Source organism: Globicephala melas, chromosome 4 (assembly GCF_963455315.2).
Source record: "Globicephala melas chromosome 4, mGloMel1.2, whole genome shotgun sequence".
In the NCBI taxonomy this organism is placed as follows: Eukaryota; Metazoa; Chordata; class Mammalia; order Artiodactyla; family Delphinidae; genus Globicephala; species Globicephala melas.
In genome coordinates, this window is record NC_083317.1 from 34,649,397 (window position 1) to 34,670,465 (window position 21,069).

The window sequence follows — 21,069 nt, forward strand, 5'->3', positions numbered from 1 at the left end:
AAACAAAAACAAAACAAACAAAAATCAGTGAGTAAAGGACACACTGTTTAATAAGTGGTGCTGGGACAATTGGTGATCCTTATGAAAAAAAAATGAAATGGATCTCTACCAATAATATTACTGAAGAATCATTTGAACATAGATTAATGTTTAAATATGATAGACAAAATGATAAAATGCTTAGAAGAAAATACAGGAAAAGATGTTTATAATCTTGGGTTTAAAAGTGTTTTTTAGACAAAATACATACATGTACACACACATACACGTACATACAAAATCTTAAGGAAAAGCCTGATAAATTTGACTACAAAAATTATAGACTTATCTTCCTTCATACATAGATAGATAGACAGAATGACAAGACAAGCTACCAACTGGGAGAATACATTTGTAATGAACATACCAAGAAAGAGCATCCAAAATATATCAATATCTATAAATCAATGAGAAAAAAATACAGACCAATAGAAAATCAACAAAGATATTCAGGGGAGGACATATGAATGGTCAATAAACATACATAATGATGCTCAAGCTCACTCATAATTAAGGAAACAGATTAAAACAACAGTGAGATGTCATTTCTCATCCACTGGATTAGCAAAAACTAAAGGATTGAAAATATCAAGTAGTCAGCAAGGATACAAAATAACACTGCAGCTGAGGGTACAAACTGGTAAAACAATTTGGCATTACATAGCAAAGTTGGAGCTATGTTAACTCTGGGGTCTAACAATCCTACTCCTAGGTAATACCCTAGGGAAATTCTCACAAATGGTCACAAGAAAATATTCAAAGATGTTCACTGAATTGCTTGCAATAGCAAAAAATGGAAGCCACTGAAAGTTAAATCAGCCACAAAATGGGTAAATACATCATGGTATAATTAAACAGGATGTTATATAACACTATAAACTGATTGGATTAAATATTCAATATATAGGAATAGGTAAAACATTGAAGTTCATTTTAAAGGTGTATAGAAATACCATTAATGTAAAGTTCAAAAAATATGCAAAACAATATTATATAACATTGATACATACATATGTAGTAAAAATATCAAAAGAAAAATAAGAATGACAAACATCAAATTCTATTGTGATTTCCACTGGGTAGAGGAAAGGGAACACAGGAAGTTTTAATAATATCTGTAATGTTTTATTTTTTAAGGTAGGTGGTGTACACAGAGATGCTTATTACATTTTCCCCTATTTGTTTATGCCTAAAATATTTCACTGTTTAAAAAAAACTTAAGCCCCTGTGATGCTATGCACTATAGTGCTATGAAATTAGATTCTCAATTAAGGAGATAATAAAAATACCAAGAAGCTTGTTTTATGCTATGATTTCTTCTTTTAGACGCCAATACTTTCACCACATTAGCCTTAAGGTTTTTCACTCTCAGTCAGTCTGAATGTCATGGGTAGAGTGGGGGTAAGAAACAACATGTAAATAAAGGTCCTTCTAAACATTTTTCTACTCCCCATCAGAAGACAATCTGAAAATATCTAAAGGCGGTTTTATCTTCAGGAACAGCTCAACAAGCTCTGTGTTACTATATTCTTCTGCCCCTAAAACATCAATACATCTCACCTGTTTATGATGTGACATTCCTTTACCAAAGCAAAGAATTTAGGGCATAATTAGAGAGAAGGAAAACAGCTTGAAATATGAGGATCTAGGTAGTGTAACACTTTATACATTTACTGAATTTCTTTTTAAGCTAATCATTTAAGACAATAAAATTAAGACCAGCAGCAGATCTTTTCCTGGTTAGATTTGAAAATAAAGGGTACAGTTCATTAGTTCATTCATTCATTCATTCATTAAATATGTACTGAGTGGTTAATGTAGGCCCTGCTCTATGCCAAACTGAAAATTAGGGTTCAGAATGACATTCAGATTTCATCCAGAAAAGGTTAAACTGAGTAACAGTACACCAAAACGAAGAGTAAAATATATAATATAGGATCCTCTAAACATTCAACTATAAATAAGACTGTTACTTTGAAAGTGAAACTTCAATTATATGGGAAATTTTCTTATGCAGATTTACTTAAAAGCTGTTTTCAATAATGTAACAATAAATGTGGTTTTGAATATTAGTTTTTGAATATCAGTTGAAATAGTTCTTCCGCTTGCAGTCACTTGAGTTTTAAGATCTGTTTAAACAGGTAATGTTATAATATTTGTATAAAGAAAAAATATTTTTACTGAATCACATTTCTCCTTTCATAGTGTCTTAGAGACACTAACACACATGCTGATTATTTCTAATCCTACACTGTAAAAAATGTTTTTTCTATCATTTTCAAGAGTTTCATTTCATTAGTACACCTCCTCTTCATGGAAATCCTGGTGTTAACTTCTACTACACGTACATTTTTCTTGCTGAATTCCAATCTTCAAAGAAAAATTTGGAACATCTTCACATATGCTCCCAAAGAAAATCCATCTACCAACCATCATAAGCAATGTAGAATATACTAAAGGTTTCATAAGGGAGAGAGAGGGGAAGGTTTGCAAGAGGCGTACATACATCAAACAACTTGAGATTTTTGCATTGGACAGCTGTCTCCCACATAAATCCCTCTTCAGCCACACCACCACTAGTCTTTTATCTCCTTGATTCCTTCTCCAATCAGTGTTCAGCCCTAAATTTTCCTTACTCTTCCTCCTTTATTAAATACTATTGCTTCTTTCCATTTGAAAGATGGGCACCAACCAAACTAACCACCTCTACTGTACTGCAGGCATATGAAAAATGTTATTCTAATAAAACCAGTTTATCCCTAAAATTGTTTTCTAAAAATAGCTAATAAGATGAGCTTTATTCTACAGGATACAGATATCTAAGGTCCAGGTACAGAATAGTCAGAAAAGTCATTGGATTTGGATCTGTTCTCATAAACTTAAGTCCTTGGTTAAGAAAGAAGGAACTACCATTAAGGTATATTTAGGTATGACTGTGGGAACTAATTGTGGAAGGACACAATTAAAAATAAGTAAATAAAAATTAAACATCCAATGATTGGTGTAAAAATATTAAACAAAAGTGAATGTTTTGTTTTTAAATGGAATTTTTTTTAGAAAAACACAGAAGGCAAAATAATAAGAGATGAAAGATACATTTTGGGGGAATTTTTTTTTTTTTATTTTCGGTACACGGGCCTCTCACTGTTGTGGCCTCTCCCATTGCGGAGCACAGGCTCCGGACGCACAGGCTCAGCGGCCATGGCTCACGGGCCCAGCCGCTCTGCGGCATGTGGGATCTTCCCGGACCGGGGCACAAACCCGCGTCCCCTGCATCTGCAGGCAGACTCTCAACCACTGTGCCACTAGGGAAGCCCGGGAATTTAAGTCTTAAGTGTCATGAAACTTTATTCCTGAAAATAACTGAAAGTAAAGTAATATTAATAATGATAAATGGTTCTAAGGCATATTAGATATATCTAAAGTGCATACTTTTAGAGCCAGATTACTCATTTTTCATTTTAATCCTCCATGACTTTATATCCTGAATCTACAAGATAGAATTAATTTTAATTAAGCACTTAATGCAAATAGTTTGTATCTCTATGTAGGTCTCAGGACAGGACCAAAAATATCCTATCACCACCTGTGACAATTATTTGTTTCTCTATCACACACAGAACTACATATTGGGAGTTCTGTAGTTCAGTGATTCTCAAGCTTTAGTTCACATCAGAATCACTTGCTAAAGCAGATTGGGCTGATTAAAACAGACTGTTGGCCTCCACCCTCAGAGTTTTTTGATTCAATATATCTGAAATATGGTCTAATAATCTGCATGTCTAAAGAGTCCCTACGTATGTTGCTGCTTGCTGAGGGACCACGTTGAGAATCAACTTCCTGGCTCGACGGCTGACTTCAGGTGTTCTCTGCTCATAGCTTTGTGAGTGATGTTCTGGATTAGATTAGATTTATAGATTACCAAATAATGTTCCAAGTCAGTAGCTCAAGGAAATTCTGAAATAGAAATTATCACTAATAATCCCTCAAGGTAAATATTACTCACATGAAATTTAGGATATAGAATTTGGGATTCACTAGGGTTGTAAGCTCAGAAGGATGACCAGTGAGATGAAGATTACAGAACAGACCTGATATATTAAGGAATCTGAATGTGTCAGTGTGAGGAAACAAAAATTTGAACATTAAAAGAAAACATATATTAAGACCAATATTCAATATACTGCTATAAGTGTCTACAGAAAATGTTTCTTATAATATTCTCACTATAGATTGCATGGTTAAAAAGTACAGGCCACTTTGATCAGAAAATGAATATAAATTTGAAGGCTTCTACATAAAAAAGTAACATTAAAATTTTTAAGTGTTAACATTTTAACTCATCTTCCTTTCTGTGTGTCATTTCCTGCCATAACCTACACATTGCTAGGCTCAAGGATGAGGTACCCCTAAAGCAATGTGTACTTATTATTCTAGTCTTGGTGTTTTAAGAACATGTTTCCTGCTTGCATAAATTGTTTTATTAAAACATTTTCTAAGACTTTCGATGATTATCAAGTTTGAATAACCTGACACAGTTTAAAAGCAAACATTTAAATAAGTATTTTATTACTAACAGGCTGAAATTCATCATCATATTTTATAATGCAAAAGATTCTATTTTTCCATAGACTCAAAACCAGCAGACAAATTTAAATCGAGATATGGAAAAGAAACGATGTGTGATGCGCAGTTTAACATGAACTGCAAACACATATTCGGCACAGGCGATCAAACGTTAACTAAGGTCACTGCATCAGGCACACAGACTCTGTATTATCTCAAGCCCAACAACCTTTCTTTTTCTAATGTAATAATCCTCACATAAAATTCTTAAATGTCAGCCTTCTTCAAATATTCCCAAACTCTTTAACTCACAGTAAAGTATTTCTCTTCATCAGGACTTAGCCACCTCATTTCTGTAGAGTTTCTCAGTTTAATATATATATTCCTTACGCATGGTTGAAATGGTCCCAACTTACTATGTAGAACCACACCTTTGATGAAGATGCCAATGTGCTGAACAATGTGGTCTGTACTTGGGTCAACCCCTGCCATAAGCAGGCTTCACTGAGCTAGTGAAGTAAGGTCCCTGTTGGATGTGGCAGATCTAATATCAGATCTAATACAAGCCCAGTACTGCCCTATATGGCAGATGTCAGTCACCTCCTGTCTGAGTCGATATCCCTTACATCATAAATTATTAAATATTTGGAATATCACCTCCTTAAAACAAGTGAACACCCTACCTCATCAAACAATGTTGTTTAATTGTTTCAAGCTTCATATTATTCAGAGTTTACATAGATTTATAATGCAAAGTTGGCTTGTCATGATGGAAGTTTGGGGACTTCTCTCATGTCAAGGAAGCATCCAGTCTGTTTCCAAGAAGTCATAAGATCCAGAACAGGAACCTCCTATGGCATTGCCCTTACCCAGAATTATGGAAGGACCACACAATTTTTGGAGGTGGAGAACAGCAGTCCTGACATATAACCTTGTGCTTTTTGATTACCTTCTCTTTTTCCCCTCCAGATAATTCTTCTCCTCAGATGGTTACTTGAGAATCATCAAATTTCTGCTAGAAGATAGCACCCTGGAAATAACCTTAAGACCTCCAGCATTACTTCTTAGGGAAAACTGCTCTTAAAATACATTAGTTTAGGAGAGCTGTGGTTTTCAAGAACAAAATCTAGAGTATGTCAGAATGCCACTAACTTCAGAACCAATGGGATGCTAATATCGTTTTAAAGAACAATATGCTCAGTCCTATGATATGCAGCTTTCTGGAAATTAGGGAACAAATTAAATAACCTAGAGTTTCACTCACTAAACTGTTCTTAAAGGCATGCGTAGAAGAAACGTTCTCCGTGACCAAAAAAAAAAAGTGTGCCAAAAGTGACTTTAAATAGAATTAACTATGTGTCTTTATTATAGGAATAGTATCTATATTATGATACTTTTATGAAGGAAAGGGGGTGGTAAATGAATATACAGTTGGCCCTCCATATCAGAGAGTTCCATATCCACAGATTCAACCAAACGTGAATCAAAAATATTAGGGGAAAAATTCCAGAAAGTTCCAAAAAGCAAAACTTGACTTTACTATGTACTGCCAAATATTTACATAGCATTTACTTTGTATTTATAACTATTTACATAGCATTTATGTGGTATTAAGTATTATAAGTAATCTAGAGATGATTTAAAGAATACAGGAGGATGTGCATAAGTTAAACGCAATACTACATCATTTTATATAAGGGATTTGAGCATCCTCAGATTTTGGTATTTGCAGGTGTGGGAGGTCCCAGAACCAATCCACCAAAGACTGAAGGATGACTGTATGTAGTTACCTATGATTTCAAAAAGCATGAAAATAGAACCCAAAAAGTGAAGAGAAATGATTATGTATATGAAGAGGGAAAACACAGATTAGTTTTGTAGGATTGTACCTTGCTTTATTTTGACTGTAAGACCAGGTAAACAATTTATAAAATTAGAAAATTTAATAAGTCAAAAAGAGGGGAAAATAAGAAAAAACAAAAAAGTCTCTTAAAATGGAAACAAACTGAACCTATGTGATGGAATTTGCAGATGGGGATTTTGGGAGGTAGTTAGGTCATGAGGGTAGAATCCTCATGAATGGGGTTAGTGTCTTTATAAAAGAAATCCCAGAGAGATCACTCCTGCATTCCACCAGGTGAGGATTTCACAAAGAAAGGACTGCAGTCTATGAATGAGGAAGAGAGCTCTCATCAGATACTGAATCCGCTGGCACTTTGATCTTGGACTTCCCAGCCTCCAGAACTGTGAGAAATCAATTTCTTTTGTTTATAAGCCACCCAGGCTGTAGTTTTTTGTTATAGCACCCTGAACAGACTAAGACAAAGCTCATCTCTACTTTTCCGTATAATAGGAAATTTCCATAACAAAATTGTAAAAACTATGTTATGAGGTCTCTGTGAACAAATACTTGTCCAAATCTCTTTCCTTGCTATCAGTTGTAAAAAGTGATCTTATCAGCCAAAGAGTGTAAGATTTTAATTTATTTACGGTTTTAAACAGATTAACAAACTGCTTTCTGGATAAGCAGTTGCAGTTCATACTCCCACCAGCAGCATATGAGAATTGTCAACTATCCATATCCTCATCAACACCGGAGATTATCCGGTAGGCGGGTAGGCGGGCCTCTCACTGTTGTGGCCTCTCCCGTTGCGGAGCACAGGCTCCGGATGTGCAGGCTCAGCGGCCATGGCTCACGGGCCTATCCGCTCCGTGGCATGTGGGATCTTCCCGGACCAGGGCACGAACCCGCGTCCCCTGCATCGGCAGGAGGACTCTCAACCACTGCGCCACCAGGGAAGCCCGGAGATTATCATTTTAATAACAAGGCATGCCTGCCTTGTTCAACCAGGGTTCGCTAAGAGAATTAAATTCGAATGCCCTACGGATCCATTGTATGCAATAAATTAACTTCTCTTCAATGCATCTTAGAATAGTACCTGTATGTACTACACTTGGAAGAATTTAGAAAATAGGCATTCAAATAATTTTCTGTGTTCTGTGGATCAGATTCAGAATCAGCATGAGAAAAGTTGCCTCTCCTTATTGTCCTAGCTGTAAGAGATAGCTTTGATACACAGTGTTTTCATTTCTTTTCAAAGCAGGTTATAATTATAACTTCTTATATTCTCTTTAATCCTATTTTTATTTGGGAGAAATTGAGTAGTGGGTATTTTATTTTAAACTTTTTTGTTTAGTTCTAGTTTTATTGAACTGAATATAATAATGTGGTGTCCTTTATGGTCTAATACAGTGGTAACCAATCCAGTTATTTATTTACCAATCTATTTATTTTTAGCAGTATAAACCATTCAATTATCTCAAAATAGATTTTATGAAGGACTCCAGCATAGAAACTATACAAAACATGTAAAAAAGCAAAGCTGCTTTGCTTGAAGTGCCCCTACCTACCTAAACCCTCATCCTCACCTCTTTCTCTCCCTCTCAGAGCCTACCACTCAGAACTCAGTTCTAAAAAGTGCTCCAGCGTATGATCTACCTTTGCAGATCTTCCATAGATCCTTAAAATATGTCATTTTTTTTTAATTCTCCATTTAATTTTAGTTTACTTCATCCACGACAAGTTAAGAATATGCTAAATTATATCATGACGATTGGTTCTAAAAATTTATTCAATTTCTAACAATTCTTGCCATCTACACTTGACCAAAAGTAAATGTTATTTGGGACTTAAGGATAAAAGCATTTATCGCTGCTGTGACTTATATTACTGATCTCTGTGCCATTTTATCTGGTTTGTTTTTGGTCTGGATTTGACTCCTTTTATTTTATAATCCTTCAGTGAAAGTAAAGCAGAGAGAAACTAATGGTTAAAGCCAAGAAGAGGTACATTATTTGCTTAGAAAGAATGCAGAACAGGACAAAATAGGAAGGGGAAAGAATGGGAGAGAGGTACTCATGCAATATGGTCAATCATCAGAGGAAGCCATCCCATGTGCCAAGAAGGGTTCTCAATTATGTTTTAACTGGCTAGTACATTGAACTGTATTCCTCCATGTCAGCAAACATCTGGAGCTTAGTTGGAGGACTCTTACAGCACGTACTCCAGTTCATCCATTATATCACTACCGACTGCAATTTAATCTATTTGTGACTCCCCTGAAGTCATAAATTTGATTTGACTTTAGGACTCTTCTCTACACTCTAAAACACAATCTTTCATCTTAAGATGTTCCACTTGAACCAGTCCCTGCTGTGAGGGCATGGGAGGGGCCTATAGTAATCAGGAAAGCAATTATATAGATCTCCCTGCTAACCCTATAGCCACTTATGAAAATATTTCAATGAAAGTAAAATAATATTTTCTAACATGGCTAGCAATGTAACAGAAGTAAACCAATGTGTCAATGGTCAATTGATTTTCAACAAGGGTGACCAATACCACTCAATGGGGGAAAAATAGTCTTTTCAACAAATAATGCTAGGACAACTAGATCTCCACACACAAAAAGATATATTTGGACTCCTATCTTAAACCATATACAAAACTAACTCAAATGGATCAAGTACTTAAATGTAAGAGCGAAAACTATACAACTCAATGTAAAACAGTGCTGACACCTTGGAAAACAGTCTGGGTGTTCCCCAAAATGCCAGAGTTACCATTTTGACCCAGCAATCCCACTCCTAGTTATAAACCCTAAAGCAATGAAAACATATGTCCACACAAAAACTTGTATATGAATGTTCATAGCAGCATTACTTATGATAGTCAAAAGGTGAAAACCACACAAATGCCCATCAACTAACAAATGAATATACAAAATGATGCATATCCGTACAATGCAATATTATTTGGCTATAACAATGAATGAAGTACTGATACATACTATAAGATGGAAGCTTGAAAACATTATGCTAAGTGAAAAAAGCGAGTCACAAAGGAACACATATTATCTGATTCAAAAATCCAGGATAAGAAAATTTCTAGAAACACAGTAAGTGGTTTCCTAAGCCTAGGGGAGGGATGGGAAGATTGTGAGATGATAGCTAAAGGGTACAGGGTTCCTTTGAGATAATGAAAATATTCTAAAATTCATTGTGGTTATGGTTGTAGAACTCTGTTTTAATATACTAAAAACCATGAAATTGCACACTTTAAATAGGTTAGTTGTATGGTATGTGAATTGTATGTCAATAAAGCTGTTAAAAAATAAAAGTATTTTAAAGGTCAGGTAGCCGTTATCTGTTCATTTCTATTGAGCTTTTGCGCTAGACTAAAATCAGGTTCTATCAGAGATATTGTAAAGGGAAAGACCACAAAGGGAGACACATATAAAAATTTAATACTGAAAGATAGCTCGGTCAATAAGTAGACTAAAGAGTCTAGGTGGATAGTTGAAGACTTTGAAGAGAAAATAATTAATTGTTTCAAGGCTTTGAAAAAGTAGAACTTGACCATATTAGAAGCTGGGGGGGGGGGAATAGGCTTTTAAGCAAAGAAAAATGTGTACCTTCTCCTTCTAGAGCCCAGATTTTTAGTAGTTTTGTGAGTGATTACCAACCGAACTGCTGCTGCTAATGTTAGAATTTACCTTGGAGTCTGAAAGAGACCCATAAGGAACAGAAATCTAAAACTATCATACAATCCACTCCCTTACAAAGGAAAAAAAAAAGGTTTGAGCAGAGGCTGTCTCAAAACTAATGATATAAGGGAGGGTTTTATTATGATAGAAGAACTAATGAAAGTCATTAAAATAACAAAAAATAGGATGATTTGGTGACACTGATGGCAGCAGCAGTAGTTATGGACTGTCCTGTGAGGAAAAGGTGTTTTGTTTTTTTCTTGTTCAAAGCTAATTTCTTGATTTTGTTCTTTCTTTTTGTCTGTTTTCAAATATTTTCTCACACTCTGAGGTTTTCAAACATTCTCTCTCTTCAGGCTCTTTACTCTCAGCATCCAAACATGATGAAGTGATGTATTTGCTAATTCTGAAGTAACATCAATGACAATGAAGAAAACCTCTCCTTTGGTCCAAGTCATCCTTTGGTTCTCCTGCCACTGACAGCCCAATTTCTTGATTCCTATCTCCACTTCCTTATATCTCTTCATTCCCTAAAATATTTCTGAAATACTCTGGCAAAGATCACCAGTGACCTCCAACTTTCCAATCCCAATTGTTCTTTTCAGACTTCAATTTATATGAGCTTTCAGTGACACTTGAAACTCTTGGTCACTCCACCTTCGGTGTCAGTTATACCCATCTCAGTTGGTTCTCTTAAACCACTCAGTGAAGATGGGGAGGAAAAAAAGGGAATGCACTTGAAAGCTATTTCAGAGTTAAAATTGATAAGAAGCAGTGTTTTAGTTATTAAGGGTGACAGACAGTGGTTACTTGGGTGGTTACTGAAAAAGGATAGGGAATACAGAACTAGGAGAAAAGAGAATTTACAGGAACTGTAAATGGTCAACACCATCTACTACTGCAGAAAAGTCAAGTAAGGAAAAGATACCTAAATTGAGAGGCTGGGATATTTAATGGGAGAACACATGTGACTGAGTGTACTATTATTTCTATTATTATTATTTCTATTACTTCTCTGCCATATTTTTTTCTTACCACAAAAGAAAAGTGTACTCTCTGAAGAATGAAAACCAAAAAACATGAATAAAAAAGACACTGAAGCACTCATAAACCGAACCTCCTCTACACTAACACCTTACTTTAAAATTTCTCATTTTTTTTTTACTATATACGTATTTATATGCACAGACATGTGCATTTCCATAATGTACATTATATACAAAAGTATGTATATACATATATAAATTTTTAAACTTACAGTTTTGTATCCTTTTCTACATACTATATGATCAGCATTACTCCTGTCAGTACATATTCATTTACGATGGTAGTTCCCCAACATGGCTGCTTTTAAAAGTTAGAAGTCAATAGACTCCACCCCAGGTCCTTGAATCAGATCCAGGAGTAGATCTGTACTTTTATAAAGCTTCCTAATTTTGTGCTATGCACACACAGGTTTAGTAACCAATAATCTACAATATCATTCTAGAAATCTGACAGCAAATTAAGGGAGGGAGCTTCTTTAGTTTTCCAATTTATTTAAGGAAGGAAAGGAGTGAGCAACTTTATATACAGAGAAAAAGCAAGCAGCAAAGGGAGAGCCTGACAGGAGAAAGAAGAGGTAAATAGACAGATTTACCATGTTAAGGAAGAGAAGAGAAAATGATTCAATGCATATATTCGTGACATCAATTTCTTCTACTAACTTTTGAAAGCATGTGGGAAGGATAAATATAGATAGAGATCTTTTTAGGGAAATGGTTTGGAAGTTGAAATATTCCTTTCTGCTGTCTTCTATTTTCTCTGAAAAGTAAGAGCAAGTATTATACTAATGGAAAATGAAGAGACAGTGAAATAAGGGATTATGCAGGGAGTGGTGAAACTGAAGTAGCTACTATGGAAGATGTAAGAAAGATGACTGGGGATGTGCAAGTGATTTCTGTAGAGTGTTAATGGCCATGAACCCACAGAAGCAGCAGTTCATATGGCTGTGTGATTTTCCTCATGGTGGCCAGAAACTGTGCATGAGCAGAGAAATTACACAATTTGATGCGAGCAACACTGCAGATTTACAGGGCGAGTGTGGTAGAAGTGCTAATGTTCAAAGGAGATGGAACTTTCAGGAAGAGAGACGTTGGAGAGCTGGAGAGCTTAGAGCAAGGGATCTAGAATAGATATCAATGAGCCATAGACACGTCAGAAAGCATCATGGATCTAGACGTCACATTCAGTCTGGAATAACTGGTATCATGGAGTCGAGAATAGGGAAATGCTGCTACAGCAATCTTTGTACCTTTTACACAATAAATTTTGCTAATGCTTTGCAACAATTCCCCTGTCCCTCATCAGTAGTCTCATTCCCCCCCAACAAAAAAAAAATCTTGCTTGCTACCCTTCACCCTTCCTAAGCATATCAAGACCTCTAAAAAACAGAGCCACCCGAGCAGATTCATATATATATGACTGAGAAATAAATGCTTACTTTTGTAACACATTGAGTTGGGGATAGTGTGTTACACAGCATTACTGTTGCTATAGCTGACTTGTGCACCAAGTAAGAGTGAGCACTACCCCTCTGAACTTCCCACAAATAGTCTAAACCTGTATCTATTATTACCTGCATCTATTACTATAAACCTGTTACCATTTATTATATGTGTCAATACGGATTTCCTTGTTTTTGACTATAAGCTAGCTGAAGGTATAGATCAACCAAGTATTCCTCATCTTTGTATGCCAACAGCCAGTACATTACTCCCATATAAGTACTCAGCAAGTTTTTACTGGAAGAATAAACTTATAACTTTTTATGCCAAATCAAGATCACAAGACAATTTGGAAACTGGAAATTTAGCAAAGAACAAAATTAACCAAAAAAACTCATTCTTTTTTAGTTTTGCAAGGGAACATAAATAGTATTCTCCAATAAGACTTCATTATACACTAAGATTATAAAAAATTAACTCTACATTTAGCAAATAATATAAATCATTAAAAAGCACACAAAAAAACCTAGGTAATTCCTTTTTATTATTCTTCCCAATTAATATGGGTCACTAACTAAATAGCTTAAAAGAAAAACTATAGTAATTAAAAGAAAAAATGTATTTACTTCTATTTAAGGTAGATCTTGATTATTTTCCTTTATGTGCTAAATTCCAGAAGTATTATATATAGTTTGTATAATATATAAATATATTTCAAAAGGTCACTTTTTTTGAGTGGTGACACTTAATTATATGTTAGATTAATTATATATTATATATAAAGTAAAAAAGGTTACAAAATTATAAGTTTTAAAAAGTGTTGGAGTTCCCTGGTGGTCCGGTGGCAAGGACTTGGCACTTTTACAGCTGGGGCCTGGGTTCAATCCCAGTTGGGGAACTAAGATCCTGCAAGCCACATGGTTCAGCCAAAGAAAAAGTATGCATATATATTATATATAATATATAAATTATATGTAATTAATCTAATATATATATAATTAAATATCACCACTCAAAAACAGTGATCCACTAAAATGCTCCGTATGCTATCAACCTAAAGATTCACAAAATACCTAATTATCCACATATAAACACATGTAGTATCTAAAAAAGACCTCTACATGTTATTTCTACATTTATAACACACATAAGAAATAATTCATTAAGGCTGTGCTCTTTCTTTTCTGAAACCCAAAATACAAGAAAATTGAATCACTTTGAAATGAACCAATCTGTTTATTAGCTCTGTGGGGTGTAAGAAAACTTCAATTGCTACTCTATGTCATACTGATACAGGCATAAACTCTCAGGTTAAACTTCTCTCAGTAGTACAAGTTTCAATTTGGATTTTAAAATGCTTGAGGGCATCAATTTTCACATCTTTCCGCACTCCCATTTCAGAAATCTGAGACCCAATTTCAGAAAAATACGGACAAGTTATATGGAGGTTTAACATGTTCAAGAATAAACATAACTGCCATTAAGGAAATTCCACATTAAAATAAAGAACATTTAAACCATTTACTATTATCAGGCTTTCTGGCTTCTAATATAATAGCCATTTATCTAAATTCAAAAGAATAATCATGTTTTTCTTAACAACTGCACTTAGATTCAAAAATTCTACAATTTAGATAGGACCTTCAAGATGGTGGGGGAGTAAGACATGGAGATTACCTTCCTCCCCACAAATACAACAAAAATACATCTACATGTGGAACAACTCCTACAGAACACCTACTGAATGCTGGCAGAAGACTTCAGACTTTCCAAAAGCAGTGTGGCTGGCAGGGTCTTGGTGCTCTGGCCAGGTGTCAGGCCTGAGCATCTGAGGTGGGAGAGCTGAGTTTAGGACATCAGACCAGCAGAAACCTCCTGTCCCCACAAAATTTCACACAGCGAACCCTCTCCCAGAGAACTCCACCTCAACACTAAGAACCACTACCACTCAATGACCAGCAAGCTACAGAGCTAGAAACTGAAAACCAAACAACTAGCAAGACAGGAACACAACCCTACCCATTAGCAGAGAGGCTGCCTAAAACCATAATCAGTTCACAGACAACCCAAAACACACCACCAGACTGGTCCTGCCCACCAGAAAGACAAGATCCAGCCTCATCTACCAGAAAACAGGCACCAGTCCCCTCCACAAGGAAGCCTACACAACCCACTGAACCAAACTTACCGCCTAAGGGCAGACACCTGCAGCCTGCAAAAAGGAGACCCCAAACACAGTAAGTTAAGCAAAATGAGAAGACAGAGAAATACATATAAGATGAAGGAGCAAGGTAAAAACCAACCAGACCAAACAAATGAAGTTGAAATCGGCAGTTTATCTGAAAAAGAATTCAGAGTAATGATAGTAAAGATGTCCAATATCTTGGAAATAGAATGGAGAAAATATAAGAAATGTTTAACAATGACCTAGAACAACTAAACAGAAAACAAACAATGATGAACAACACAATAAATGAAACTAAAAATTATCTGGAAGGAATCAATAGCAGAATAACTGAGGAAGAAGAATGGATAAGTAACCTGAAAGCTAAAATAGTGGAAATAGCTACCACAAAGAGGAATAAAGAAAAAGGAATGAAAAGAATTGAGGACAGTCTCAGAGACATCTGGGACAACATTAAACGCACCAACTTTTGAATTATAGGGGTCCCAGAAGAAGAAGAGAAAAAGAAAGGGACTGAGAAAATATTTGAAGACATTATAGTTGAAAAAAATCCCTAATATGGAAAAGGAAATAGTCAATCAAGTCCAGGAAATGCAGAGTCCCACAGAAGATAAATCTAAGAAGAAACACACCAAGACACATATTAATCAAACTATCAAAAATCAAATACAAAGTAAAAATATTAAAAGCAGCAAGAGAAAAGCAACAAATAACATACAAGGGAATCACCACTGGTTAACAGCTAATCTTTCAGCAGAAACTCTGCAAGCAATAAGGGAGTGGCAGGACATATTTAAAGTGATGAAAGGGAAAAACCTACAACCAAGATTACTCTACCCAGCAAGGATCTCACTCAGATTCAACAGAGAAATTAAAACCGTTACAGACAAGCAAAGGCTAAGAGAATTCAGCACCACCAAACCAGCTTTACAACAAATGCTAAAGGAACGTCTCTAGGCAGGAAACACAAGAGAAGGAAAAGACCTACAATAACAAACCCAAAACAATTAAGAAAATGGGAATAGGAACATACATATCAATAATTACCATAATGTAAATGGATTAAATGCTCCAACCAAAAGACAAAGACTGGCTGAATATATACAAAAGCAAGACCCGTATATATGCTGTATACAAGAGACACACTTCAGACCTAGGGACACATACAGACTGAAAGTGAGGGGATGGAAAAAGATATTCCATGCAAATGGAAATCAAAAGAAAGCTGGAGTGCAATTCTCATATCAGACAAAATAGACTTTAAAATAAAGACTATTACAAGAGACAAAGAAAGACACTACACAATGATCAAGGAATCAATCCAAGAAGAAGATATAACAATTGTAAATATTTAGGCACCCAACATAGAAACACCTCAATACATAAGGCAAATGCTAAGAGCCATAAAAGGGGAAATCGACAGTAACACAATCATAGAAGGGGACTTTAACACCCCACTTTCACCAATGGACAGACCATCCAAAATGAAAATTAGTAAGTAAACATAAGCTTTAAATGATACATTAAACAAGATGGACTTAAATTTATAGGACATTCCATCCAAAAATAACAGAATACACTTTCTTCTCAAATGCTCATGGAATATTTCCCAGTATAGATCATATCTTGGGTCACAAATCAAGTCTTGGTAAATTTAAGAAAACTGAAATCATATCAAGTATCTTTTCTGACCACAACGCTATGACACTAGATATCAGTTACAGGAAAAAATCTGTAAAAAATACAAACACATGGTGTAATGTAGTAGTAGTAGTGTAGTGTAGTGTAAACAATACACTACTAAATAACCAAGAGATCAATGAAGAAATCAAAGAGGAAGTAAAAAAATAACTAGAAGCAAATGACAATGAAAACATGATTACCCAAAACCAGGGGATGCAGCAAAAGCAGTTCTAAGAGGGAAGTTTATAGCAATACAATCCCACCTCAAGAAACAAGAAACATCTCAAATAAACAACCTAACCTTACACCTAAAGCAATTAGAGAAAGAAGAACAAAAAAAAACCCAAAGTTACCAGAAGAAAAGAAATCATAAAGATCAGATCAGAAATAAATGAAAAAGAAATGAAGGAAACAATAGCAAAGATCAATAAAACTAAAAGCTGGTTCTTGAGAAGATAAACAAAATTGATAAACCATTAGCCACACTCATCAAGAAAAAAAGGGAGACGACTCAAATCAATACAGTTAGAAATGAAAAAGAAGTAACAACTGACACTGCAGAAATACAAAGGATCATGAGAGATTACTAGAAGCGACCATAGGCCAATAAAATGGACAAAATGGAAGACATGGACAAATTCTTAGAAAAGCACAACCTTCCAAGACTGAACCAGGAAGAAATAGAAAATGTAAAAAAACAATCAAAAGCACTGAAATTGAAACTCTGATTAAAAATCTTCCAACAAAAGCCCAGGACTATGTGGCCCCACAGGCAAATTCTATCAAACATTTAAAGAAGAGCTAACACCTATCCTTCTCAAACCCTTCCAAAATACAGCAGAGGGAAGAACACTCCCAAATGCATTCTATGAGGCGACCATCACCCTGATACCAAAACAAGACAAAGACATCACAAGAAAAGAAAACTGCAGGCCAATATCACTGATGAACATAGACCCAAAAATCTTCAACAAAACACTAGCAAACAGAATTCAACAGCACATTAAAAGGAAAATACACCATGATTAAGTGGGGTTTATCCCAGGAATGCAAGGATTCTTCAATATACACAAATCAATCAATGTGATAAACCATATTAACATATTGAACAAGAAAAATCATATGATCATCTCCATAGATACAGAAAAAGCTTTTGAGAAGATTCAACACTGATTTATCATAAAAACCCTCCAGAAAGTAGGCATAGAGGGAATTTTCCTCAACATAATAAAGGCCATATATGACAAACCCACAGCAAACATCATTCTCAATGTTGAAAAACTGAAAGTATTTCCTCTAAGATCAGGAGCAAACAAGGATGTCCACTCTCACCACTATTATTCAACATAGTTTTGGAAGTCCTAGGCACAGCAATCAGAGAAGACAAAGAAATAAAAGGAATGCAAATTGGAAAAGAAGAAGTAAAACTGTCACTGTTTGCAGATGACATAATACTATACATAGAGAATCCTAAAGATGCCACCAGAAAACTGCTAGAGCTAATCAATGAATTTGGTAAAGTTGCAGGATACAAAATTAAAGCACAGATATCTCTTGCATTTCTATACACTAATGATGAAAAATCTGAAACAGATATTAAGGAAACACTGCCATTTACCATTGCAACAAAAAGAATAAAACACCTAGCAATAAACCTACCTAGGGAGACAAAAGACCTGTATTCAGTAAACTCTAAGACACTGATGAAAGAAATTAAAGATGATACCAACAGATGGAGAGAGATACCATGTTCTTGGATTGGAAGAATCAACATTGTGAAAATGACTATACTACCCAAAGCAATCTACAGATTGACTGCAATCTCTATCAAACTACCAATGGCATTTTGCACAGAACTAGAACAAAAAATTTCACAATTTGTATGGAAACACAAAAGACCCCGAATAGCCCAAGCAATCTTGAGAAAGAAAAATGGAACTGGAGGAATCAGACTCCCTGGCTTCAGACTATACTACAAAGCTACAGTAATCAAGACAGTATGGTACTGGCACAAAAACAGAAATTAATATTAATGGAAGGGGATAGAAAGCCTAGAGATAAGCCCACGCACATATGGGCACCTTATATTTGATAAAGAAGGCAAGAATATACAATGGAGAAAAGACAGCCACTTCAATAAGTGGTGCTGGGAAAACTGAACAGCTACATGTAAAAGAATGAAATTAGAACACTCCCTAACACCATACACAAAAATAAACTCAAAATGGATTAAAGACCTAAATGTAAGGCCAGAGACTATAAAACTCTTATAGGAAAACATAGGCAGAACACTCTATGACATAAATCACAGCAAGATCCTTTTTGACCCACCTCCTAGAGAAATGGAAATAAAAATAAACAAATGAGACCTAATGAAACTTCAAAGCTTTTGCACAGCAGAGGAAACCATAAACAAGACAAAAAGACAACCCTCAGAATGGGAGAAGATATTTGCAAATGAAGCAACTGACAAAGGATTAATCTCCAAAATTTACGAGCAGCTCATGCAGCTCCATATCAAAAAAACAACCCAATCTAAAAATGGGCAGAAGACCTAAATAGACATATCTCCAAAGAAAATATACAGATTGCTAACAAACACATGAAAAGGATTCTCAACACCACTAATCATTAGAGAAGTGCAAATCAAAACTACAATGAGGTATCACCCCACACCAGTCAGAATGGCCATCATCAAAAAATCTACATGTCTACCTAGAGGGGTGGGATAGGGAGGGTGGGAGGGAGATGCAAGTGGGAAGAGAAATGGGAATATACGTATATGTATAGCCGATTCATGCTACACAGCAGAAAGTAACACACCATTGTAAAGTAATAATACTTCAATAAAGATGTTAAAAAAAGAGTATTTGTTAAGTGAATGAATAAATACAATAGTGAAAGAAAAAAATAAACTTATACCTAAAGGAAAATACAAAAAAAAAATCTACAAACAATAAATGCTGGAGAGGGTGTGGAGAAAGGGGAACCCTCTTGCACTGTTGGTGGGAATGTAAATTGATACAACCACTATGGAGAACAGTGTGGATGTTCTTTAAAAAACTAAAGATAGAATTCCATATGATCCAGCAATCCCACTACTGGGCATATACCCTGAGAAAACCATAATTCAAAAAGAGTCATGTACCACAATGTTCACTGCAGCTCTATTTACAATAGCCAGGACATGGAAGCAACCTAAATGTCCATCAGCAGAGGAACGGATAACAGAGATGTGGCACTTATATACAATGGAATATTCAGCCATAAAAAGAAATGAAATTGAGTTATTTGTAGTGAGGTGGATGGACCTAGAGTCTGTCATACAGAGTGAAGTAAGTCAGAAAGAGAAAAACAAATACCGTATGCTAACACATATATATGGAATCTATTAAAAAAAATTGTTCTGATGAACCTAGGGGCAGGACAGGAATAAAAACACAGACTTAGAGAATGGACTTGAGGACACGGGGAGGTAGAAGCGTAAACTGGGACGAAGTGAGAGAGTAGCATTGACATATACACACTACGAAATGTAGAATAGATAGCTAGTGGGAAGCAGCTGCATAGCACAGGGAGATCAGCTCGGTGCTTTGTGACCACCTAGAGGGGTGGGATAGGGAGGGTGGGAGGGAGGGAGACGCAAGAGGGAAGAGATATGGGGTATATGTATATGTATAGCTGATTCACTTTGTTATACAGCAGAAACTAACACACCATTGTAAAGCAATTATACTCCAATAAAGATGTTAAAAAAAAAAAAACTCTACAATTTAAAACCAACTCAAAATGTTTGTCACTTTAAACACCTCCAAATAGAGCCAGCAAGGAGCCCTCTCATCCTTAAACACTCTCTCCCATCACTGAGGGACTAGGCCACTCACTGTACCAGTTTTTGAACACACTAAGCTCCTTCCATTCTCTCTTGACAATTAGCTATCTGTCCACTACACAAACCCTTTAAATGTATACTCTGGAGACAGAGAACTATCTGCTTTTTCTGTGGCTGCCTCTGTCTCCCCTATGCACTGGGAGAAGATCTCCACTACTATGGGGACTGCCGCCCTACTTGAGACTATGTGGGGTCAAGCTCTTTGTTACCAGGCACTCAATACCAGTCAAGGTCATATCTACATCCCTTCAGTGCATACTTTCTCTCCAAATTTCTCTTATTAAGATTCCCAGAGAAACGAATGAACTAGATCTCAGATGAAGCACTATCAATCAAATAAGACAATAAGAGCTAACACAGAAATAGCAACCAAAAAGTCATAAGGTGGATATACCTCCAGCTTTAGTGCTGCATCAGGCACATAGCAGAAAATCAATAGTGTGCATTAAACAAACAGTTACCAGAACTACTCCTTATTTTATACTTATATGTGATATGCATTTTAAACTATAATCATGATATGGTTCACCATAAAGTATGTATTAACCATTTGCTAATAATTCATTGTCTTTGTTATCATTACTACTTATCCTAACAGAATGAATATCTCATAAGAGTAGCATAATCATGAATCACATTTTTAAACGATGACAACCTTATTTTCAAAAAAAG

The 21,069-nt window shown here is 35.5% G+C and overlaps 1 protein-coding gene across 2 annotated transcripts in view; it reads right to left on the minus strand.

The window, feature by feature from the left end:
* The window catches only part of GBE1 (1,4-alpha-glucan branching enzyme 1), a 290,841-nt gene that overhangs the window by 189,465 nt on the left and 80,307 nt on the right, over positions 1–21,069 (minus strand). The window lies entirely within an intron of this gene.